Source organism: Apis florea, unplaced genomic scaffold, assembly GCF_048593485.1.
Source record: "Apis florea isolate Af1SG1 unplaced genomic scaffold, ASM4859348v1 contig_2293_pilon, whole genome shotgun sequence".
NCBI classification, from domain to species: domain Eukaryota; kingdom Metazoa; phylum Arthropoda; class Insecta; order Hymenoptera; family Apidae; genus Apis; species Apis florea.
Window position 1 is genome coordinate 930082 of NW_028256554.1, and position 27231 is coordinate 957312.

At 35.2% G+C, this 27231-nt stretch overlaps 1 protein-coding gene and 2 long non-coding RNA genes across 4 annotated transcripts in view; 2 read left to right on the top strand and 1 right to left on the bottom strand.

Moving 5' to 3' along the window:
- dnr1 (E3 ubiquitin-protein ligase defense repressor 1) overlaps positions 1–27231 on the bottom strand; it is a 51077-nt gene that overhangs the window by 16924 nt on the left and 6922 nt on the right. The gene's annotated exons all lie outside the window — the stretch shown is intronic.
- On the top strand, positions 826–4623 carry LOC147658213 (uncharacterized). Its single transcript, XR_015290901.1, has 5 exons — positions 826–1203; positions 1335–1556; positions 1661–2007; positions 2087–2253; positions 2430–4623. It is a non-coding gene; the product is annotated as an uncharacterized LOC147658213 (long non-coding RNA).
- Positions 6234–12884, top strand: LOC116414254 (uncharacterized). Of its 2 annotated transcripts, XR_015290902.1 has the most exons (6): positions 6234–7273; positions 7767–8898; positions 9689–9887; positions 9989–10184; positions 11543–11817; positions 12168–12884. It is a non-coding gene; the product is annotated as an uncharacterized LOC116414254 (long non-coding RNA). The 2 variants fall into 2 exon arrangements; XR_015290903.1 differs by lacking the exon at positions 9989–10184.

Below are 27231 nucleotides of genomic sequence, written 5' to 3' on the forward strand. Positions count from 1 at the left end.
ATATTTGCAAAGTGTTAAACGTATTTTCATCATCGCATCGAGTGAAATCACTTTTTATACACGCGAGCGTCTCACCTGATTTTACCATTTGAAGCGAAAAATGTTTCGGACAAGGGATTAGATTAAACTTTTGTTCGAAAATGTGACGTTAATCGCGAAATTTCATCGCGTGCGCCTAGTTCCTGCGTAGTTCGGGCATAGTCCCCTCTTTCATTTTCACAAATTAAATATCAACTCGTCGCTCGAGTCTCCCTCCCCCTCCACCCCTCCCTCCCCTCCCTCCCCCTTCTCCTCGACACGAAAAATAGCGTTTATTTGATCTCTACTTTTCCCCTTGCAACAGCAAATACGCGATTGCCACGCACGAGCTCGTTCGCGGTAAATAAATGGGAGAAACATTAATCGATAGAACTCGGTTAATTAACGCGACTGCATTTTCGAAACGGTTAATTAGATTTCTACATCATCTTTCGCGCTGTTAATTTACTCTCGAATTTACCCTCTATTTCTGTTGCTGCTTATTATATCATAAAAAAGTTCGGGGGAGGGGGAGAGAGGAATTTTTTCTCGTTTTTTCACGCGAATAAAATGAATTTTTATTACCATACGTAGGTAACGTCAAAATCTTCGATCCGCTCTCAATTCTCTCGAACAATTTTTCGATTTCGAAGAAGCTATTTTAAAAATCGAATTAACAAAGTAAGTTACTCTTTCTGGGCCTGAATCTCATTTGAATATACGATGCAATAAGATACGACGTTCACGAATAATCATCAAAAAAAAAAAAAAAAAGAAATAACAATAGGATAATTGATATCTGCCGGAATTTCAATGCCTTTTATACCTTTTCCACGTTTCGTATCTTGTGCATCGAATCGACCAGTTTCTCGTCTCTGCGATATTCCATCTTTGGTAAAAATTTCCTTCAAATGCAACCAGGAAGTTTCTCAACAGTTTCTCACGAAAGAGATTGGCGAGTTTCCGTCTTGTCGAAAACGATTCCCGACTCGAATCTGGCCCCGTGACACACGAAAATAAAAATACACGTAAAGTAATACCTGTGATTCGACAGTGAAGAAAAGAAAACGTGAAAAGAAAAACTATCGATATAGTGGCGGCGATCTAAATAGAGAAAAATTCTGGATAATTTAATTCGCGGGATAAAGCAGCCTTGTAGGTATGAGAGGAACGAGGATAAAAAAGGTAAGAGAGGTATATATATATATATTCGATAAGTACATTCACGGTTCCACGGAACCGCTTTCGATCTCTCAACGGTATAAATTGATCTCCCCATTTTCATATCACGATTTTCGTTAAACGAATCCTTTCAGGCTTGGCAAGGATATGCTTTTATCAGAGGTTCCTTGAAAGCAGAACCGTCGCTCGTTGCAAAAGAATACAGAGAGAGAGAGAGAGATATCTTGTTCCGCCTGTTTGGCCCACAAAAAGATGCAAAAGGAAAATCTTTCGACGATCCGGCATACTAACTGGCTGGCTTCTTCTTCTTCTTCTTCTTCGTTTTTTTGAATTTCGATAATCCGGAAGGAACGCAAGTAAGTGGAAAGGAGAACAGGAGAAAAGCTCCTTCACGAGGAGGAGGTTCCCTTCGAAATTCAGAGGAGGTGGAAAATTTTCGAAAATTGTTTTAAATTTTCAGATGCGGTTTCTCATTTCGCTAAGGAGGAGGATGGAAACGTGTTTGGAAGAAGGTATTACAGATGGGATGTAAATTGATTGGTAAAGAAACTGCGAAGAATTTATTATACGAGGGGAGTGCAATGAAATTTCGATGTACGTGTTTCGTCTTCCTGGACGGTCCATCGGTACACGTCCAACCTCGTATTTTCCTCCTCGAAACTTGCCACGCTGTTCCAGACCACCAGCTGGAACTCCTTTATTCCCCTGACGTGACACGTTTCGACTAATTCCACGAACCTTGAAAACTCGTCTCGTCGGACGAAATTTCATCGTGTGATAATATATGTATTGTCCATCTTCGAAAAGGTTTTCTTTTAAAACTTTAAGAATTATCGAGGGATTTAGGGACGTTTAGGGAAAAATGACAAGTAACATCTCTTTCTAGGATGAAAGACGATAATCGATTTTATAAGACCTCAAGTTATTTCGAGGCGGGCGGACAGTAAGAGGATTCGCTCGCATTTGCATAATCCGTCCAAGAGGAACCGTATTCACGATGGGAAGTCAAAGAGTCATAAGCGTCTTTGTCGTGTTTCGATAAAGAGGTCTGCCGTAAGTTCTGCTATAATATTATGACTGTATCGCAATTTATTTATTTCGATTAAAAAGGTTAACCCCTTTTAAGGAAACACATAGTTTTCTTTCTCTTTATAATTAAATTAAAATTATTAATTTCGTTCGAATCTTGGAAAAAGCATCGATTTAATCCTATTTCACCACCTTTACAGTGGTGCCTTCGAAGAGGAACAAGAGGAAGTGGTCAAAGATACTCCCAGCGCGGTTCGAGAATTATTTTCGTGGATAAAATTTGGCGGAAAGTGGTCGAAACAGGGTGATGCGAGTGATAAATGAATCTTTTCTTCTCCGATTCAACATTCGAGCAATAGCACAATAGAAGTTGGTCGGTGAAAGCAAACGGAGCATTATTCCAAGATTAATGTCCGCTTCGGTTGAGCTTTGGGCGTGCATTAATTATACCATCTAATCACCTTGGCCATTACGCAACTACCCATGAACAGGGATAGTCGTGTGATGCGAAATACTGCGTGATCATTGTCGTGGCCGAGCTGCTCGCTCGCTCGTGGAACACGCCCTCGCGATTAATAACGCGGCCTCGTTCAAAAACAGAAGGGGGAAAATTTGATGATACAGTGTGTGCCTCGTGTTTCGACGCGTCACGCCTTCCACTTTGAATTATCACGACGACCGAGAACGAGCGAATGGAGCTTCCACATCCAAAAATAATATCGCCATCCTTCGTTTTATTTTAATCAATATTAATTAAGAATTTAGATACGCGATGTTTACTTTTTGACGCGCGTAAAAACGAAATTATTTTATCCCGCGAATAATAAAAAACAATATTAACAATATTCGGTTTAATGGAAATAAAATTAATTGATCTCGTTATAAAGATATTTTCGCAAATATATTTCTTCGTTTTACGGTAATAACGAACGGGCCGCGACCCGTTCTCTGGCTTTGACCACTTATTGCACTCTCGCCGGAACGAAACGATTCTGAATGAGCGATATTTTTAAAGCAACTCGATTAAATCAACCGGAAATTTTTAATAAAAGTCGCGATGGAATTGAGTAAAAAACATATAAAGCATGTGAATTCGTAAAAAGAGATTAGAATTATTCGTGATCGAATTCGTAAATTAGGTTAGATTGCTGAATTCAAGTCGAAAAACGATGCAAGCATCGAGAATAAATATCTTGGAAACGTAATTTGACTAGAAATTCTTGATAAATATAGCGATAAAAAAAAATAAGATATAAAATAAAAAAAAAACGAAAATAAACTCTCGTAAAACGTGAGATCTTATTAGAGATCTTCGTGATCGAGAAATGAATTCGTAGATTAGGTTAGATTGCCGGATTCGAAGATGAAAAAGGATGCAAGCACTGAGAATAAGCATCACTTTGGAAACGTAACTTAATTAGAAATTCTTGACAAAAATAGCGATAGAAAAAAATAAGATATATATATAAAATAAGAAAAAAACGAAAACATACACAAATTCTCGTGAAACGTGAGATTAGAAACATTCTTCATCGAGATGTGGATTCGTAGATTAGGTTAGGTTGCCACGATTTGTAAGGATAGAAGGTTCGTGTTTGAATTAGTCGGATTCAAGATGGAAAGGGATGCAAAGTACGAGAGATTAAACGAGGTATACATATAATGGATAGTGTAGTCTGAACGTGCACGACTCGTGGAAGCATACGTGGACGAGAACGTATTGCATCGAGTGCATACATGGTATTACGCTCGTATTTCCGTGTATGCGAACACAGCATTGTCACCGATTCCTAGCTGGAATAGAACACCGAGCATAGAAGCTGCGTAGGCAAAATTACAGGGATCATACGTGTTTTATCGCGTGTATGGTACATACTAATTGTAACAGCTTAACGCAAATACCACTTTCTTGTGCAAAACTTCAAAGATTAAATTTCAATCTTAACCGATATTAATGTACTCGAGATCTCCTTATTTTATTTGATCGTTGATAAAGGAAGAAATACAATTCGAGTTATTAATTTTAGCTCTTCGATCTTTGGTTGTTTTATTTTGTCTTGTTTTATTCCTTTCCTAACCTATATTCAAAAACGTCACCATGTTTTCTCGAGATTGTATCGTGGAATAATATTTAAATAAGTAATAGTGAAGCGGAGAAAAGTTGAAAATAGAGATGTAAACGGTGCAATATTATCAAAGTTAATTTTAGTTAAGATTATGTTTTATCTGGCAGTCGATGCTTGGCACACACTTAGGTTTACACGAGACAAACATACAGGAAATAAGATATCATTATAAACGCTACTTTGTAGAATAAAGCGCGAATTACTTTGGTAAACTTTGAAAACTTGAAAGAATTTATATTTAATTATCATTTACTTATCATATCTTCGAAGAAATCCAAAAACGAATTTTTATTAATTCTATTATGTAATAATAAGTAAAAATACATAAAATGTTTTTATATTTAATAGTAACTTTTATTATCATGTTATGTATGTTATTTTTTTGCAGTTATATCATACTTCGAATCATTGACTATAATCAAGTATTTAATCTATACTCGTCATGTGAATCGTCACATGAAATATTGAAATCATTTGTAATTGAATATTACGTATTTCAAGTTCAATCTATTAAACATGGTCAAGGTTATTCAACGATGTTTCTCGAGAAAAATGTAACGTTAAATATCTAATGATGTCATCAAATGTATCATCATTATTTCCACGATTCACCGATTGACCCCAATAATTTTCAAAATGGAACATTGTTTTCTCGAAATTTCGTAACAACCAGATATAAAGAGAAGCTCGATATATGTTCGATGGCAACAAGATAGAAGATAGAATTTTTGCAGAAAAAAAGATTGGAAAACTCGGTATTTGTTCATCTTGAATCACAAGCCAACAATGTCGATCGATATTCTACGGTAGGTTGGACTTTTATTGACCGACGTTCGTCGCAGCTTTTCAACGCGATTATAGAGAATAGAGTCTATCGAAACCTGTTCTTTTCTCAAATATAAAACTCGAATCGGCAATTCGACGGATGATCGGATCGATTTCCCTTGCTTCTTTGAAATCGGTTTCCTCAATGCAGGAACGAGCATGTGATTCGATTAAGAGACAGACTTTGAAGCACGCCCTCTGCTCGAAAGCGAGATGAATCTTCTTTGTCGCGATTTTAAGCCGCGTGCTTTTTTTCTAAGCGTTTATTCTTTGCCAGGAATAACGAGACTCGCAGAGACGTATAATAGACTGAACGTATAGTAGATGAGAAAGGATTCTTTCGATCCAAACATGTTTCGAGAAATGAAAATCAGATGTCGTGGTTTAACGTGAGAAAAGAGACGCGAGATATGGAAAAGGAGAGAGAAATTTTATATTCGCGATGAAAGATTTACCAAGTTCTTTCTCTCGTTAATAAGACATTTGCCTTTCAAGGGAAGACTAGTTTCGTTCGATTCGTCGGATAAATTATTAAATATTTATGTTTCTCCTTACTTTTTATGTAAAACTTTTTCTACTTTCTCTCAGAAACTTGTAAACCGCAATTAATATCCAGAACTTTGATTTCGAATACGAACGCGATATCGTGTACAAGCAGCAATTTCCCCGTACAACATTTCTATAGTTATATTTTTATAGTTATGATTCTGTTGTTGTATCCATTAATACAGTGAAATGAAATTGCAGTCGTTTTGTTTCGAACTTCCATTGTGGAACATTCTTTCGTACGAAAGCTACATCGAATGAAAAAACGAAGAACGTTTCGAGTTAAGAGAGAATTAAAAAAAAAACTCGAATATTTTACAGAAGGCGAGAACTACGACAGCTTAAGGAGAAAACACGTTCCACTTTCGTCGTACAAAGCTTGATCGAGGAAGCGAGAGGAACATCGTAAAGAAGAAAGAAACGAAAACTAGCGAAGAACGTTTAAAAAGTAGAAAGATCGAAATCACTTTTGCCGCTTCGATCTATGAAAGTTAGTAACTCCTTATTTTTAATAAAAATAACCGGATGAGAACTACAATCGCGTTTCGCTTCAATAATTACAGATATTGCTTTTATTGTTAATTACTCGCCATAATTTTAATTGTATTTTTAATTATCTGATGTATCGATGCATCGAACATGAAACGTTTTCAAGGAGGCTTCTAAATTCGTATCTACAATATTCTCATTCAATTATGTATGGAGAGCTATTTGTAAGAAAGGTTAGATCGAAAGAGGTTCGATACAATATCCCTCGAGACATGTATCGAGTTTAACGAGCGTTTCTCATCCGTTCTTTTCAGAAATATCGATACCGCGCAAAGTCGAATATGCGTATATACATCGAAGAATCGATCGAGATAAACTATCGCGATAAACATAAACGCAATATGGACGCGTCGCTTGATTTCGGCTCTTTCACGTGGTTTTCTTTACGAACGTTATAAATTTTATCCTCGCAAAGAATTTGGAACATGAGTAACGCACACTCAAGCTGGTCGGAAATGAGTGTTGTGTAAAAAATTTCGTTTTCTTGCGCTTGTGCAAGTCGTCCGCTTTCGAAAAATCAAGAGAAAAGAAAGAAAAGGATTCTAACCTATTTCCATTTGCTTTGACGAAACGTTGGGTGCGCGCATACACGGTCACGTGGTTCGCTAAATAAAAATAAAGCATCTTGATTCGATTACTTGTTTCGCCGATAATTCGTTTCATAATTCTTAGCATAAAAATCGTGCTATATTATGTAATCATGCGATAATGGATAATCGAGAAACTATCAAAATATCGATAAAAGAATGATGAAAATTTTGGATTCAGTGGCTTTAAGCATAACAAAAACGATTTCGTATTTATCTACGTATCTTTACGAATAATAAATTCGATTCGATGAATGCAATTTTTAAGATGGCGAACGAAACAAACCTTTCCAATTGTATCCTAATATATGGGAGTATAGTTACGGGAAATTTCTTTCGGAAGAATTGCAATATTGAAGTTTATCGCAAGATTTTCCATAACGGAGAAACATAACAGAGATGGAAAAAGAGGTACAATTTCCAACCTATTTCCATTTCCTTCCTGCGAGAGAATCATTTCATCCGAATTGATGATTGTAAGCAACGAGCTAAAAATTTGTATTTATCTTCAACGATTTTACGTAGCTTCGTAGCCATACTTCTATTCCATATATTACAATTTGTTCACGATAGATTTAGCGGAAAAAATTTTTTTATTTAGAATGAACAAACGTTCAAATAGGATAGGTTAGGACATCTGAGTCAGCAAAATGTTAAAATTCGATTGAAAATTATCGCGTATCGGTATATTCGTGTACAGATACATAACATTTATTTTTTAATGAAAATTTATCGAGTTGATTAAGATAGCAAATATGTTATTTATATATATATATATATTTTTTTTTTCGAGAAAAATATCGTTGTCGAGATAAACAATCTTTAAAACTGGTTAATTCAATCGCACGGATGAAATGAAAAGGTAAAGACTGATTTCTCTTAACCTCGATTTATATTTCAAAAGGTACGGATGAAGATAAAAGTGGAGAAAGTACGAGAAAAGGAAAATTGCGGAAAATCTTACTTCTAAGATTTCGTGACCCCGAAGAAGTTATCCTTGAAGGTAGCGAGGTGGAAGAACAAAAAAGTAAAGATGTTCGAAGAAATCTTTTGACGAGAGGAATGAGAATAAGTTTGGAAGAAGAAGCGGAAAAGATTTATTTTAAAAGAAGCATACATACGTTGAACAGAATGAGGTGTCGATGATATAAACTGTTACGCAAGTGTAATTTTTAAATTTCACCGTTAAATTATATCGGTAATTCAATCTCGGTCTATTTCGCAATTAAATTGTTTTCGATTTCGTTTTGCATACCTCTTCCTTCTTTACCTTTTTCAACGCGATAGACAGAGAATAAATGGCAATCGCGTTCATTGCAGCAGGCGAGGCAAATGCTTTTTTGCTCTTTTCGTGCTTCCTCGACTCGAGGAAATGGTGGAAAACATTTACAGCTTCGAAATGGAAATAAAAAAAAAAAAAAAAGAAAAGAAAAAAAAGGAAGAAAGAAAGACTAATCGAGAATCCATCTCTCGATCTGGAAAACCTTTGCCCATTTCTTTCCCATTCTCCTTTACTTTTTCTTCCCTTTCATTGCACAGCTGATTCCTCCTGTTTTATTTATCTTTTTCCTTCTACATTTTCCTAGGTTAAGAAAAAACTAAGAATTTTCGATCGAATTTTTTTCCTTCATTCCTTATGCGAATATTTATTTAAAGAAACTTATTTGAATGAAATTAATCTAGAAAATCGCCGATATTCGAAAAACTAAAAACTTTAAGCCAGTTCCTTCCGAAAATGCAAGTTTCTATTCACGATACAATATCGTTGCAAATACCTTGGCGAGTATCTTGCTCGAGTTTTTTCGTTGACCTCTTTTCCAAGATCTCGCCTCTTAAAATCGTATACTCGCGGGAAAAAATGGCGATTGCGTTTGCGTCGAACCAAACCTAACCTAACCAAAAATACGTTTATAGACTCCCGCACGATCGAGGAGAGAATTCCATTTTCAGTCTGGAATTTAATTCATCGTGGAATTTACGGGTGGATTTGTTGCGCGAGAAAGGAAGAGACTGGTCGAGAGGTGGTTGCTCTGCCTGTAAGAGGATAAAGTTTTACGAGCTTGTGAAAAAAAAAAAAAAAAAACACTTCGAAAGCTTGCGGCCACAACTGATATCATCTATTGACGTAGCAAACAATTTGGCAATCCTATCTCGATACGATTGTTTCTTCTATCAGTGAAAGATGTTTTTCATTTGTTCATCAATGTTTTTTATTTTAATTTAATTTTTCTTAAATTATTATTTCTTTTTGTAATATTCAAAATAGCCTAACGATAATAACCTCTTTTCTCATATAAAATAAAAAAAAATTTAATATATATAACAAATAAAAATCGACGATCAAAAGTGTAACAACGCAAGGAAACATTTCGACAATTAGTAAAAAGATATCCTTTATTCGTTAAAAAGTTATTAACAAAAATTTAAATTAGGTTAGATCAGTTTTAATCATATGTTAAAGATAAATTAAATTAAAAAAAATTAATCCAAATGTAATGTAAACTATCAAATTGATTAACCATTAAATAAGTTTTTATCTAATTTTGATATAAAATTAAATTAAAAAAATATAAATTAATCGGTCGAACAAAAATAATTTATTTAATTTCTCGTTTCATGGTTTACATTGAGGTTAGATTTGATATGACGATATATATATTGAATATATATATATATATATATTGAAAAATCTCTTAAAAAATAGAAGTGTGATACTTTTTTTTGTAAATATTATTAATATTTTTTGACTCTTTTAAGGACAAGTGCGATAGATAATCGAAATCGAATCTAACTCACCTCCTTTTTTTTTTTTTCTTTTTTGCCAAGAATTAAAGAATTCGCTATTGCCGTGAGAGGAGAAAATCCATCCACGAGAGGAAAAAAAATTGATAGTATCCAAGAGACGTTTTAAGAATCCAGAATAAATTGTCAGAGGAGAGCTTGGATGGGAAGAAAAAGAGAGGAAGAGAGAATGTAAAGCAGAAAGGAGGCGAACAAAAGGAGGCGGCATTTGACTACGTCCTACGTAATTTCCTACAAGAATTACTTTCAATTAAGTCCTTTGTGCCATACCGATCGATCCGCTCGCCAATTCCCTTCAACTTAATTAGACTAACGATTTTTCAGGTCCGAATATACGAAGTCTTGAACACGTGAAAATGGCGTCTCCCCGCGTTTTCGAACAATTTCTTCCATCTTTCCCTGCCGAATCGTGAACTCGCAACGCGCAGAAAGAACAAATCTCGCGAGCGAAACTGTTGGAGAGGGGAGAAGAAGTACATCCATCTTATCTGTCGATTCGCTGTGCTAAATGAATTCGCAAGTAAATCGATTAATCTTTCCGCAATGAATACCTTTCGTCCAAGGATCTTTTCACTTGGGAATTTCTTCCTTCAACTTTCTACTCTCGAGGAGAAGTGGCAGAAATCGTATTAGGCATTTTAATCGGGATAATGGAGTGGCCCTCGACTACAGTTTATCGTTCGGCGTGGAATAGATTTAGAAGATCGAAGAATTAAAATTAAACGGTGCAATTCTTCGAAATACCACCGCGGATCGAAAATTTCCTCGAGAAAAGACCGGCCTCGTCGTAAACTCGTACGAGTAAACAAAATTAGTCCCACGAGCTGTTAGGTAGCCGAGGCGCTGATTAAACTTGATTTACGTAATCACAGTTGCCAACAAGTTCCGTGTATCTTCCCCCGTAAAGTTTGCCTCGTAATTTCTTACGTATAACGATTAGTATCAACCGTATTGAGCTTGGGTAAAAATGTTATCTAAAATTATTCTTTCTTCTGGGGAAGAGGAAAAAAAAAAAAAAAGAAAAAAAATCATAAATTCGCAGCCTTCGAATTATATCGCAGGTTATATCGATTCAGCAAAATTTTTGCGTAACGTTTTTTTTTTCTGCTGCTCTCGTGCGTTCCAACGTTTCGCTTGCGTGGATTGAAAATTAATATTAACTAACATTTTATCATTCGAAGTAAGATTGGTATAGGATGGAAAACAAATTCGTCTTGTTAATTAGAATAATCGATTGCCTCGATTGCCAACGAAAGGAGAAGAACGGAACGGAAAATAACAAGTTGTTGGATGGAATTAAAACGAGCGTGTAATTAACATTAAAATGAAAAATCACAGCGGTTAAAATAGTTTCTCCAATTTATCAATTTATTTGCCAATAAATATTAAAAAATTATTAATCGATAATTATATAACTTTTTTTAACTTGGAAAATTCTCTTACACACGATATTTTCAAACATTTTTTTTTCGAAAAACGAGCCTCGTAATCAACATTAAAATGATATCACAGTGGTTAAAATAGTTTCTCCAATTTATCGATTTATTTGCCAATAAATATCAATAAAATTATTAACTTTTTTTCCAAGCAATTTTCCAACATTTTTTTTTTTTTTATTCGAAATTCGATCGATATTACGAATAAGAATATATTACAAACGTACAAATAATGAATTAAGGAACGGATAAATATGGCGTACGGTTTGATAAACAGGTCACGATAGTTTGCGTCAAACGGTGCATCTATCGATCGCATAACGAACACCCACTCATTGTCAGTCTCATTCCCAAACGGTTGATCCAATCGAATGTAAACGTGAACCGTATTAATACCGTTCAACACGTTCCACCGCGCTTTATCCGTTCTCTCCCGTTCCAGGTGTAAACGTTAGATAAATTGGCGGGTCACGTTGCGGGATCAGGAAAGGAATCGCTGAACAGAATAGGAGGAGGAGAACGGAGGCGGATCGGGAGACGAGTACAGATTTCAATCCTTTCCTATTTTCCCGAACGGAACGAATTCCTCGATTCATCCTTGAAAAATTATTATTGGACGAATGATGGATCGAGAGAGTCGACTTCTTTCGAACGACCTATATGAAATTGGAACGGAACTTTCTTCTTTGAGGGACGATGAAATCAAGAAGAGGAGGGGTTCGTAGGACGATCTAAATATTCTTCAGAAGAATTACAGTCTCGAGTTAGAAACTTTTTTTCTTCGAGCTCAATAGAACTGGATGATTATGTTCTTTTTGAAGCTCGAACGAAATTCTCTCCTTTCGAGCGCTCACAGAACGATCCAAATCCGAATGGAAGAATTTTTTTCGAGGAATTATGATCTAAAGTTAGAAACTTTTTTCTTTGAGACGCTCATAGAACGAAGAGTATAAAGATTTTCTTCCGTCAAATAAAAAATCGAAAGGAGGCGTTCATAAAATCATCCAAATAATTGGGAGAATTTTTTCGAAGAATTATGATTTAAAGTTAGAAACTTTTTTTTTCAGGCATTCATAAAAGGATCTAAATGATTAAAAGATTGTATTCTTTCGAAGAACTATGCTTCGAGACTGCGAGGAAATTTTCATTCGTGGGATAAAATCAAAAAGAAGCGTTCATAAAATGATCCAAATAATTGGAAGAATTCTTTCGAAGAATTATAATTTAAAGTTAGAAACTTTTTTCTTTGAGACGCTCATAGAACGAAGAGTATAGATAAAAATTTTCTTCCGTCAAATAAAAAATCGAAAGGAGGCGTTCATAAAATCATCCAAATAATTGGAAGAATTTTTTCGAAGAATTATGATTTAAAGTTAGAAACTTTTTTTTTCAGGCATTCATAAAAGGATCTAAATGATTAAAAGATTGTATTCTTTCGAAGAACTATGCTTCGAGACTGTGAGGAAATTTTCATTCGTGGAATAAAATCAAAAAGAAGCGTTCATAAAATGATCCAAATAATTGGAAGAATTTTTTTCGAGGAATTATGATCTAAAGTTAGAAACTTTTTTCTTTGAGACGCTCATAGAACGAAGAGTATAGATAAAAATTTTCTTCCGTCAAATAAAAAATCGAAAGGAGGCGTTCATAAAATCATCCAAATAATTGGAAGAATTTTTTCGAAGAATTATGAATTAAAGTTAGAAACTTTTTTTTTCAGGCATTCATAAAAGGATCCAAATGATTAAAAGATTGTATTCTTTCGAAGAGTTATGCTTCGAGACTGCGAGGAAATTTTCATTCGTAGGATAAAATCAAAAAGCGTTCATAAAATGATCCAAATAATTGGAAGAATTCTTTCGAAGAATTATAATTTAAAGTTAGAAACTTTTTTCTTTGAGACGCTCATAGAACGAAGAGTATAGATAAAGATTTTCTTCCGTCAAATAAAAAATCGAAAGGAGGCGTTCATAAAATCATCCAAATAATTGGAAGAATTTTTTCGAAGAATTATGATTTAAAGTTAGAAACTTTTTTTTTCAGGCATTCATAAAAGGATCTAAATGATTAAAAGATTGTATTCTTTCGAAGAACTATGCTTCGAGACTGCGAGGAAATTTTCATTCGTGGGATAAAATCAAAAAGAAGCGTTCATAAAATGATCCAAATAATTGGAAGAATTCTTTCGAAGAATTATAATTTAAAGTTAGAAACTTTTTTTTTTCGAAGTGCTCATAGAATGATCTAATTAACTGGAAGACTATGTTCTTTCGAAGAATGAAGGGCAGAACGAAACTTTCTTCTTTGGAACGCTTGTAAGAACGATCTAAACGATTGGAAGAGTACGTTCTTTCGAAAAGCTATAAGAACATTTTCTTTCGTGCAATAAAATTAAAAAGAGTGCTCATAAAACGATTTAAATGATTGGAAGATTATATTCTTTCGAAGAGCTATAAAGAAATTTTCTTCTGTAAAATAAAATTAAAAACAGGGGGTTCATAAAACGATCCAAATAATTAGATTATTATGTTCTTTCGAAGAAGCTCAAACGAAATTTTCTTCTTTTCATAAAACGATCCAAACGATTGAAAAAGAATTTTTTCGAGGAATTATAATCCAAAGTTAGAAACTTTTTTCTTGGAAACGCTCATAGAATGATCCAAATAATTGGAAGAATTCTTTCGAAGAATTAAAAGTCCAAAGTTAGAAACTTTTTTCTTTCAGGCGTTCATAGAACGATCTACATTTTATTAGAAGAGTATGTTCTTTCGAAGAACGAAAGTAGAAAGAAATTTGGAACGATCTAAACGATTGGAAGAGTACGTTCTTTCGAACAGCTACAAGAAAATTTTCATCCGTAAAATAAAAAGCGTTCGTAAAATAATTGAAATAATAAATTTTCAAGAATAATAATCTAAAGTTGGAAACTGTTTTCTTCTTCTGCGGTAATAAAATGTGTGCTCCTTCCTTGGACAAAACGAAAAAAAAGCGATTTAGATAACGCGCGGCTAATACGATTACGTCGCAATGGTCGAGACACGTGAGTTTATTGGAAACCCAAAATGGTATGTCGTTCTGTCAAAGCCGTACGAAATTCCCGCGGCAAAAAACACGGCTCGAATATTTCGTGGCCGAACGCTATGACGGGCGAAGAAAATTTTCTCGCGAATGCGGCCAAATATTTAGCGATGGATGCGCCTGGAGGAAAGATGGCGCGAGAGATGCGGGCTCGTGCTATTTCCAATTTAGAGTCGTCGCGCCCTCCTTCCTCCCGCATATTAACTTTGCCAACTTAAACGCGAAACTCTGAATGCTCGAAACGCGTTCCACTCGATCCGCGGTCTAAACGATTTCGACGAGCCACGGTTCAAAGATTCTGCTTTCGCCCCGTCGTGATTAGATTCCCGTGTAAATAATTAACACTCTGCATCCGGTAAACGATAAACTCGCTATCTATGGATAGAAACGGCGAGAAAAATCGTGGGTGTGAGACAGAGAAATTCGGATAGAATTTCGCTTCGCGTTTTCTCGGCTTATTTTTTTCGTTGCTAAGTAAATTTTTTCGAGGCTCTTATCTTTTTTTTTTTTTTTTCTTTTATTTTATTCTTCTATTTCTATTGTCGCTGTTGGACTTTGTTCTCACGAGATCGGCGTTATACGGAAAAAAAAAAAAAAGAAAAGACTCGACCTTTGTCACTAAATGACTAGATAATCCTATTTGATACTATTAAATATGTTACACTTTGCGTAATAAATATTGATAAGATCGATATCATTATCTAATCCGCGTGCTAATGTTATACACGCGTTGATGCCAACAACAGCGCGCGTAATTGTATATTGAGAATAATCTATTTCAGTGTCGTTCGCCAATCTTTCTCCACGAAATTCTAAAATACCTAAAAAAAAAAAAAAAAAAAAAAAATTACAATTGAGCTATTCTTATTGTATCCATTCTTTTATTTCGAATTTTTTACCTTCGTTTCTCGAATTTTCACCCACACAGATGTTTTTTAATCGTTTCGAAGCAATTCGCAACCCGGAGACGTAAATTTTATATCTCGATATCTCTATCCTTCTATTCTCGACTCGACCACACGACATCCTTTTCACTTTATCCAACCTTCTCTCTCTCTCTCTCTCTCTCTTTCCTCCCACTTTGACGGACGTCGATTAATTCTTCGATTTAACTGACAGGTGGAAAAAAACAAACAAATTGAGAGGTATGGATAAAATAAAAAAAAGAAGGGAGGCAGGGGAATTAAAAAAACAACACGAGCGTCGATTTACTTGCTCGATAAATCCCGGAAAAATTTTTATTTTTGTAGCATCGTACGCGTCGTGCGTGGACGACAAGAGTGAAATGATAAAGATAAAAGTTTAACGCGAAGTCGAATTAATTTTTAATAATTATCGAGGAAGCAAAATTTTCTATCTTTCCTTGTTTTCCTTTTACCTTTGTCCTTTCGACAAATGTTTCGACGACTCACAACTTCCGTTGTGAAATAATTGGCGTTCAGCCAACTTTGCCCAACCTATTAAAATTTCGTTCGAATCTCCACGCGATTGGTCGAAACTTACTCGCAGCTCTCGACACGATGTGTAACGGTAATAGAGTGAAAATATTATAATTGTCGCTTTTTATTTTATTCCCGATCTTTCCCTTGAAATATCGCAACGAGCATTATCGAATACTTCATACTTCCCGTGTAATTACATTAATTCGATCAACTCGTGAACTTATTTTTCTTGAAATCGATTTTATCGCTCGTGTTTTAGCCTCTACGCACAACGAGGCTCGAATCCGTTCTTATTACTGGCTGGCGAGACAAGGTTTCTAGTGGAAAATGAGATTACGTTTCGTCGATTGGAAAAGTCTCGTGCATCACGAATCGCTCTCTTCGATGTAACGCGTGAAAAAAGTTAAGCCTCGGTTCGAAACAAACGATTTTTCAACAAATAATAATTACTTTGAAATAAGAATTTTTCGTCGAAACGTCGATAATTACGAGAAACTTGGTTTTTGGACGAGAAGCTCGGGAAATTTTTGAGCAAATTTGAATGATAATCTGTTCGATTGAATGGAAATATAACAAAGATGAATAAAAATGATAAATATCGAAAATTACGGGAATTTCTAATGAACATTGATAATTTTATCGAAAAGGTATTTACTTTCAATAAATTGCGCAAATTCAACAATCTACATTTTATCATTTTGATCAGTTTGTATTTCTAAACTGGAAACCGATTTTACGCGATTGTTATGTAAAACAGCGTTTTTTCCTTTCTGACGTGATATGCAAAAAAAAAAAAAAATTTGCTAAAAACGCATATTCACATCCGTTTGATTTTACATTTAATTAATGTAAAATATAAATGCAAAACGTGAAAACACAATTTTATGAAAGTTGTTAATGAATACGTGGGAATTAGAAGAAGTCAAGGAACAATCATATCGACGTATAAAGTAAGGAAATTCTATTCGTTAATATTCTCTCTCTCTCTCTCTCTCTCTCTCTCTCTCTCTCTCTCTCTCCCCCTCCCTCCCTCCCTCCCTCCCTCCCACCCTCCCTCCCTCCCTCCCTCTCTCTCTCTCTCTATTCAATCTTCTAATGAAAATAATTCGATTCGATTTTAACAAAATTTTAACAAAACAAGACAGAACATTAAACGTCCACACCTTGCGAAAATGCAAAATCGATAAGTCTCATTTTGCAAGGTGTAAGATGCAAGGTCCAAAGTCCGATCGGAGATACGTCTCGGTGTAATATTAATATCGCGGGCCGTATCTATAAATAACACGAATGTATTACTTGCACTCACCACGATGATGTTTGTTATTTACGACGAAAAAAATCTTTCGTTTCGTTCTTTTGCAAAGATGTCGAATCGTTAAAAAAATTAACGCAATTTTTCACTCAATACGGTCTCTTTAGCGTTTAATTTGAGATTAAGATATTCGAGATTTCGAGCGAGATCGTTCCAAACGTCAAGAAATTATACGTTTTATACGTTTATTGATTTTTGCGAAGAGCATACACAGTTGAATAAAATTGCTCGTTTAACCGTCTAACCGTTTTCAAGAAGAAACCGAAGGGAAGAAACAAGAGTACATACAGCGAAATGAATTTGAAAAAGAAAAAAAAAAAAGGATCCAATTTTCTCGATTCGAAAGGATAGATCGTTAAAATTTTAGTTTAGAAAAAAATCGACGAACGAAAAATGATATGGTGATTTATCGCATAGATTATAGGTATACTATTTTCGAGAATATAATTATTTTTCATATTTATGTAATCGGACAATGGCGCGATACATGTGACTCATTAATTCGATTTATATAGAATACGTGATTAACTGATATGCACAAATTAAATCTTACACATTCGTTATTATCATATACTTAAATACATTTTTTGATATTAAAATAAATCGAATATCGAAGAAAATTTTCCGCCTGACGATATATTGAATCATAATCTTTATGGATATATTTAACTCTTAGACATTTATTATTATCCACGCTGAATAAGATATTTTCACAGAAGAGATAAAATATCGAAAATTGAAGAAAATTGTGTTGGCAATATAAAAAGAAACGATAAAGGAGAAAGATTTTAGTTATGTGCCACATACGCGCGCGCACACACACACACACATAGGAGTCGATAAAAGAAGACAACGCGACTCCTTTTGCTCGTCTCGTTATTTCCGGATGGCACGTGACGTAATATCCTGTCCCGGTTTCAACACACAGTTCAACGATTCCCATAGTGTCGTTTACGGATGGCAAAACACAATTCGATCCCACATTCGATGCGTCCGCCACGCGTTAACGCGTCTATACACTGATCAACAGAGACAAATGTTATTTACATCGTTGTAACACCGTTATAAAGTAACTTTTGATAATCGGTATTAACGCGAATTAACAGCGTAATGCAGATCCCGCTAAAAGCTCGATCGCGTTTCATTTCCCCTAAAATCCATAGCGAAGTTAATAGCGAAGTTAATATCAACGAGTCGATGGTAATCGACACGGGAGACCTCTGGTGTCAGTATCTCGGCATCCACGCGTCCAAATACACCATTTTAGGACACAAAGAAAACGCTCGCCCGTCCTTGATCGTGTATCTCGTTTCACTTATTATTTCTACTTGTTATTCCGTTGTAAATAATCGTTGGTTAAAGCGTCTTATCGAACGATAAATACTCGAAGCAAAAAATTAATTTATCGTTACGAATAAGTGAGTGATGAATTTTATATCCTTGACCGTATGACGAAGGCGTTATGTTCGAGTTTTTCGTCGTTCGTTTCCAACGATGAATCATGATTGTTATCGTCGAAATACATGATTATTTCGACCGTTTCGAGGTCCCAAATACTCAAGGGTCTACAATTACGTAGATCTCTTGATATTTACGGATCAAATGTTTTGTAATTTCAATGACAGTTCCGTTGCGAAACGAAATCTTCGATACGCATATGATTATCGCAGCTTACTCGTTCACGTATCGAATATTCGTTTCGCTTTCGAATTTGATTATTAATTTTAGAATCATCGTTGCGATTACGAAATACGATGACGAGCGATTCTCGACGAGGCGGGAATCAACCTGCCGTATCGCGCAATTATAATTATTTATAATTATTTACTACAACTATTCTTTAATTAGGTATGATTAGAATCTTTCGAAATATAACTGTCATTTTTTTTTTAAAATATTCGCGAAATGTTACGAACAATATTTATCATAACGCGAATGTTATCAAACTTTTTAAATGAATTATATCCATCTGGAATAATATCGATAAATATTCTTGTAAATGATTTAAAATAAAAAAAAAATTTACCATTAATTTATCGAAAGATAGGAGAATGTAATAACAAGATTATTCTTCTGTTGATTTGATGAGATGTTATCTTATCAAAATATCTTATAAAAATATGATTAATTACGTTATCTCATTATCACGAAGCGCTCTTTGTCGTTACAACTAGGAGAGGAAGTTCGAATCAAGGTTGTTGGTCCCCATCACATCCGGAAGCTTCGAGTTCTCGTCGATCGATCGAGTTGTTCCGGTGGGGACACTTTATGAAATCTTATCCGTCCCTTAATAAATGAACGACGAGATACATTTTCTCGCGCGTAAACAGCGGATAATCGTGTTAAAAATAACAGGGGAAAAAAGCGATAGAGAACTATTGACTTTTAATTTCTCAACGATTTATTATTCGCTTTCTAATTGTTTTCTAAAAACAAACTTTTTAGAAAATAGTCGATCCGTCTCATCATTCTCTTCACGCTTGTGTTGTGTTGTATTCTTTCTCGTGTTACATTTTAGTATATTGTTCACTGGTGGAAAGAAGTCTCGCGAAAGAAACGCGAGTCTGATTGGCTAATGTGGAAGGAAACGCCCACTTTCACACGCGTTTTTGTTTCTACTATAGTATTTGTCACATATACTAATCCAAAACGACGATCTGTATCTAAACTTCGATACATTAGGCATAGAATCCAGAATATTCTAACATACCGATACAAATTTTTTTATTTCTCATATATGTGAAAGCTAATTATAGTTTTATATAACAATAATTTAATTTATAAATGTAATTTTGTATTCGAGTAATTATGATAATAATTGTATATTTATATATTATAAATAGTTTCGAAAATATTTCAGCTTCCAATCTTAGATGATTATCTTAACTTTGTAAATGAAAATAATTTTTACGACTTTGAATATTCAAATTATAGCTCTTCTTCTATTATATAATGTGTGATGTCAGAATTGTCAACAAAGCGTCTGAAATGGGGATAGACGATCCTAGCTAAGGATTTTTCTCGCTCGCTTTTTGTCGTTTCGCGAGATATTTTTTCACCAATGAACAGTATTTTTGGCTCATCAAAATATTCGAACACTTTTTCATCGCTTGGTGAAGTATTAACGATTTTTTATGAAATTTCTTAACACGTGGATTGTAATATCTTTTTTAAGGAGAAATCTTTATTTGCGAAAAATATTCTTAGATGAAATTATATTAAAAATTGAGAGTTGATTTCTTCTTCTGAAAAAAATTTCTCTATTATGTTCTACGCACATAGAAACTTTCATTAAAATTATAATCTTCGAGTTGGATGAATTTCTCTGCAAAATAATATTTTTATGAGCCATTGAAATATGTGAAGAAAACTAATCTAAAAAAAAAAACTAATACGACCATTTTATGAAAAAATTATATTTACACGATATATATATATATATATATAGAAATCGTTATTTAACAAAAAAAAAAAAAAATATTCAACCGATAATAACCTAATAGATTTTAAAAAAAAAGCTTTTAACCTTTTCAGGACACATTAAACGCATCGTTACTTTCAAAGCAGTAAAATAAAATATCATCGGTGTTTCCAGCTTTTTATTTTTATCATTAAATCTATAGTGAAAAATCCTTTCCCAATAAATTTTAATTTTTTCTTTTAGAATAATTTTAATTTATACAAAGAATTAAACATACACGTGGTTTTTAACAAGATTAATTTATCAATTAGAAATCCGGCAAAAATGAATATCATAAAAGAATATAAAAATCCACGAAATCGTAATTAAGCTTATCAATTTATTTTCTCTTCTTTCGTGTAATATTCTTGAAAAAATGAAATCATAGCCACTCCTCTCGTAACCGAATATAAACAACGACATAAATATTCACGATCGATAGGCAGCAATTGCGTTTCTGTAACCGGTCTGGCAAAATGCAACGTTATAAAAAAAAAAGGATTCCATGATTAAATCCTATGATTACTTATTAAGTTTATCTTCTCTTCTAATACCTATATGTAAAGTGACGGTGTATAATATTTTTGAAAAACGAAATCGTAGCTACTCGTACTCGTTTTTTTACAAACAACGATATAAATATTAACGATATAAATATTCATGTTGATCGTTCCAATAGATAAGCGAGTGCTTTTCTACAACCGGTCTTCTGGGAAAGCGGTTACAAAAGAGAAAAAAAAAAAAAAAAGAATTCACGAAATCGAAATTCACTTACTTAAGTGTTTATCTATCTATCTTCTCTCTAATATTGTATAATATTCTTGAAAGACGTATTTTTATACAACTTTGTACAACATAAATATTCACAATTCATTTCGAATAGATAGAGAATCCGTAACCGGTCAAGAAAGTGTATTTATACGCGGCGTAGGAGAGCGGCGTGAACTTGGCTAATTTCATTTGTCGGCGATGCATTAAAACCGGTAGCGATAAAACGCCTACAGGTTGCGCGTCCAAGCTTGAAACCGCTCGACGATCTGGCACAGTGCCAGCCACCCTTCTTCCACTATACTTTCGAGGCGACGCGTACAATTTACGTTTGATCGAACGTGTAACTATAGAGTGGGAATTCTTCCGTTGAATTCTTCTCTCGCTTTATCAATTTTTCGGGGAACGAGATTGAATTTCGAAAAGATGAAAGAACAAACGAGCGGAATTCTTTCTGTTTACGAGTATCGTGGGATACTTTTGACCGATGCGACCGATGAAAAAAAATGCAATATTCTTTGCGAACGTTCCAAAATTTGCGTGCGCAAGCTGTCGCAACAAGCCGTGCCGCGCATTTCTATCGTACCTTGGCCTACCATAAAAAAACGAATCGACCATTTCCTGCACCAGTCGGCCTCCATCTCTATTCCCAACGATTTGAAATATCGCTTTTAAGGTTTCTCATGTTCGTTCCGGAATCAGCTACCTTGAAAAAAACCTTGTACCTCTGATTTCCAAGTGATCGCCACGTCTACGATTCTTTGTGGTAACAAGAGATGTAGATGGAGCGCAAATAAAACCAACATCGAGCGGATCTTCCAACCATAATGAATTCTCGATTTTTCAACAATTCACGCCATTCGCATCGCGCGATTTCTTATCACCGGATACAACTTTTCTGGTGGAATCCGATTTCCGATCGTTTATAAAATACAAATAGTGATTAAATCACTTTATCTATGAGCTAGTTGAAGTAGAAACGAAGTGGAGCGAAGTCGATCGAGAATCGAGATTAAGAAAGCGAAAGAAAAAGTTGGTTAATCAGAGATACGCGATTATTAAATTTAGAAATTTAGAATTCTCTTATAATTTACATTTATATAGCGAAGTGCTATTTTTTTTTGAATCTTTAACCTGTTTGACATCTTATGAATTATTTACGCGTATATATATGTATATACGAATATATCATTGTTATCTCTTTTTTCCAATTATTTTTCCAAGAAAGCAGCATTTATTACCGATAAATATGAAATTTACATACGGTTACACAGTTAATGCATTAAAAACGAAGGATACTCTGCCCGGATTTTTCAATTCAATTTGCATACAGTATTCGTTTGCTTTCCGCGACGAAGCATCGAATATCGAAAAATAAACTGCGATATACGATTTCCTGTTAATTTATTTCTCGACCCGCTCGCTCTCCTTTAAGTTAATTTTTGCGATTACTTGGTAAAAAAGAATAATGAGAAACAACATTACGTTATCACGTATCAAAGTCCATACAAGAATAACACATATTGTTCACGTTCTCGTTTAAGCAGGAAGTTCGGCTATTGTGCCTAATTTAAATAAATTGCAGTCGTGAAGGTTCCATTCCAAACTAAATATATACGTCCGTCTCAATGACATCTTTAACCCCCTTCCCTACGCATCGTGAAGAGAAATCGCAACGATAGGTGTAAGTGGAACAATTTGAAGAGTCAACATGGAATAATATTGTTTCAGAGTAGGCAATAACACCAGTGATAAATTTAAATGCGTTGTCCATAACGCATACACAGGAATAGAACGTAACTACAGGTGTTGAATGTTAGGAAAATGTTTTTGACAAGTGTTTCCGACTTCTACTTACTGATAGATAAGCAACGGAAAAAGTATCGTTAATTTTAAAACATTTTCTTCGTTATATCGAGGACCGTTTCGACGAAACAAACGATCGAATAAACGATTTTAAAATTAGCATCGGAGATTAGCATAGATTTAATTAAATATTAATGGTAAATCACCATCTATATTTGTACAATAAACGAAATAATATTTCGCGAAAGTGTTTCCACTCCATGATTCTAAAGGCTTAGATATGATTCAATTACAAATTTGTATTTGCCACCAATTTTCATAAAGACGATATTCGATAATAAAAATCAATTTTCGAAATTTTCGAAATCACGCGAAAACGTGTTCGAGCGATAAACGCATGTATTTTCGTATCTACTCGATATTCCCCCTCCACGATACGATTTTAAACCGCGCATGCGCGTCCCCTTTATTACACACTCCTCGCTACTTTAATCGCAGAAACGGTTTCCGTCCCTTTGGAATCTTGTCTTGCAATCTTTACGCTTCCCCGGATTGCAATCTTTTAATAATTCTAAACCGACTTTTTGTTAAGCCGTGAAACACGTCACGATAAATTTCACAAGACTTTCGTTCTATTTTTCTATATCAAATTATATTCCACGAATTAATTCTGAAATCGATTGCAACATCGGGAGAAATTTTTAAAATCATTTTTTTTCGGTCGAAAAATTTACAGAAACAATTTAGAAAGAAAGATATCAAATTAGCAAGATACGTAAGGATCGGGGCGATATATCGCGAGATTGTATTTTGAATTAAGCGAACAGGGCCGGTGTACGATATATTGGATGCATTCAGACGATTCGGCACCCGTAATACCCGTATTTTATGCCCAACATTCTATTGTACCTCGCGTCAAGACTAGAAACTAATCTCGGCAAGCCGAGATCCTCCGGCGCCTGGAATACCGCCAGTCCCGAAAGTAATCGTAATACGCCATAAGTTGAACACGCCTCTACACATCCACGCAATTGTATCCAGCGTAGATATAATCGTTTCTTTTTTTTTTTTTTTCCATCCATTACAACCCCCCCCCCCCCTCGAACGAAAATAAACAACTCCCGTCCGACTATGAGAATCGAAATATCGAATAATATTCAACGCCGCCGAATTATTTCGTATTGGTGTTGGTCTTCCTTGGACCAAGATGGCCGAACAGTCGTTATTCGATGAATCAGCCTATCCAATGTCCCGAACGAATATCAACGACACCACAACATCCGGCGAAAGGGTGGGCGACACGAAACGAGATAGATCCAAGGTGAAATAGCGAATGGAAAAATCGGAAATATGGTTTCGCGGTTACGCAAGCGTGCTACGATACACGTATGGGTTGCATGATGTACACCGTCGACGTGAGACTACGAAACGCGCATCAATATCAAGGAATAAACGTTTATCGTTTCCACCAAGCTATCGTCTACTTCTTCCCGTTTCTCAACTCCGCGAATTTTGCATCCTCTTCTCGACCGCATCTGCTCTCTATCGTTACTTGCGATTACTTATTTTTTTTCTTTTTTTAAATAACGGCGTAGATAAAAATAAAACTGGATTGGGTTTTTTTTTTGCCGTCAAGAAAATGCACAGCTCAAATTCTAGATGAAAAGAAATAGTTCGTAGTCGATTCCTCGAAAATTTCTTTCTTTCTCGAGCACGTTGGTACGATTGTTTTGTTGAAAAATAAACAGAGATAATACATTGATTTTTTTTTATCAACGACTCGGCTCGCAATGCACGATGACTCCTATTCGAGTATTTTGAATCGTGGTTTCTACCATTCGTGTTTACTTTGTTCAAAAATAACCGAACTGTAGATAACACGTTGTGAGATAAAAATACATGCTGGTTTTTTTATCATTCGGAATAGTATAGTTTCAATTCGAGTTGTAAAAAGTAGTCGATTTCTTTCGTCTCTCTGGCGAAAATTTCCTCCGTAATCCCCTCTTCGAGAATTTCGATTGCTTTCTTTAAAAATAACCGAGACATGGATAACACATCGTGGAATAAAAGCACATTCGCACGATGACTTCGATTCCTATTCAAGCATTTCGCATCGTGATCTACACGCGATGTACTTTCTTTAAAAATAAACATGGAACGAAAAACACATCGACTGATTTTTCATCGTCCGCAGCTCGAATTGCACGACTTCGTGGTCGAGATTAAAAGGTTTCGCTCGTTCGAAGGCAATCGGTCGACGAGTAAGCTTAACGAGACTATTCACTGTAGAAGGAGGGATACCCTCTAAAGAAATACTCGTCGAGCGATCATCCTTGTCACGAATAACGAGTTTGATAAAATTCATCGCAGGCAAAACCGATTACTCATCGTGCATAAACGTTTTCCTATCTTTCAAAAAATCTCACGATATCTCGTTTATAGAAATCCGAAGAGAAAAATTTATCTGCACGTTGCTTTATCGCCTCTTCAAAATCGAGGATTTTTCCTTGCAGAAAATTTTACACGAAAATGTTGGAAGGAACAAGATCTCAAATATAATAGACGAGGAAGAATATTTCAATCCAGCGCTCTAGCAACTTTGTCACGTCTTAAAGGAATGTAGAGAGAATGTGGTCTCACGTTATGAATTCATCAATTCTACGCGCTTTTCTTCTTCTATAGATATATCTGTATATAATCTGTCCAACTGATTACAATGTACATCTAAGCAGTTCGCGGAATATCCAATATCCATAAAACGTGACACGTTAACAAAAACAGCACGAACTTTCTTGCCAGCCCAATTTAATCCATTCGAATGCAAACTCGGAACAATCGTTTCGAGGATGGTACAAGTCTCGTTTCGACACCAAGTATCAATGAAAGATACAAAGATATAACCAAGAGGAGTTTCAATGTTGCTGCAACATTGCTATCGAAATGTAATAGATAAATATCCAATAACTTTGTTTAAAGGAATATAAACGTGATCCCATGTTATCAATTCGTCAATTCCAAATGCTTTTTATACATTCAATTAGTTTATAAAATATCCAAACGCATGGCACAAACTTTCTTATCAACTCAATATAATCCGTATCCATTCAAATGCAAATGCGAAACAGTTGTTTCGAGAACGATGCAGGTCTCGTTTCGACACCAAGTATCAACGAAAAACACAAAGATATAACCAAGAAGCCTTCAAACGATATTGCTGCAACACTGCTATCGAAACATACTAGACGAAAAAGAATATTCCAATCTCGTAACTTTGTCTAAGAAAATAACAGATACATAGTTTCGCGTTATCAATTCTGAATGCTTTTCTTCTATCGATACGTGTATATAATCCGTCCAAAACTGATTACAATATACATCCAAGCAGTTCGTGGCAATATCTAACCTCAAAACGTGACGCGTTAACAAAAACCGCACGAACTTTCTTACCAACCCGATATCCAATCCGTATCCATTCGAATCGCGAACGTGGAGGATAACCAACGTTTCGAGGATAATTTCAACATCAATGAAATTCACACACATCGACGTGAACCGAGAGGCGTCTCAATTGTAGCTTCAACATTGTTACCGATACAAATTCGCCGACGTTTCTTGCAAATCCCACGAGGGGGCTACGTGATCCAACGACAGCTTCCTATTCGGAAATACTCGTTAATTCCACGGTAGCGTGGATAATACACATCTCCCAATGGATGCATCCGACATCGAAGTCGGATTAATACACGTTCCAACTCGTAAATAGAAAATTTCTGGGTCGCTGGGAAACTTTGGTTTTTCCTTATAAAGGAAGATAGTTTGACCGTTCGTAAAGCTCGACCGCATAAACGAGTTTAAAAGTTATGTCATTCTCTCCCTTGTTTTCCCAACTTCCTCTCTGTCTCTCTCTCTCTCTCTCTCTCTCTCAGGCTTTACCCGATTCAACTAGAATATCGAGATGAGCCAAGTTTTCGCGCATCTCTATCAATCGCGTTAGAGAATTGATAATGAAAATTATCGCGAATGGCGGGTGTTATCGAGGTTTCTCTCAAGAGACGGATAACACAGTGAACACTCGTACACGGTTTCTGGACGGCTTTCGATTCGTTTAAACGCGTTCTCGGACAACGCGAGTGTACGAGAACAGAGGGAGAGGGGAGGGGGGAAGGGAAGAACGTCCAACAGACGTTGAATCACGGCGTATGCATGCAAATACAAAGAGGAACTGGGTGGAACTGGAGAAAGGAGAAGGTCGCATTAAGCCCATT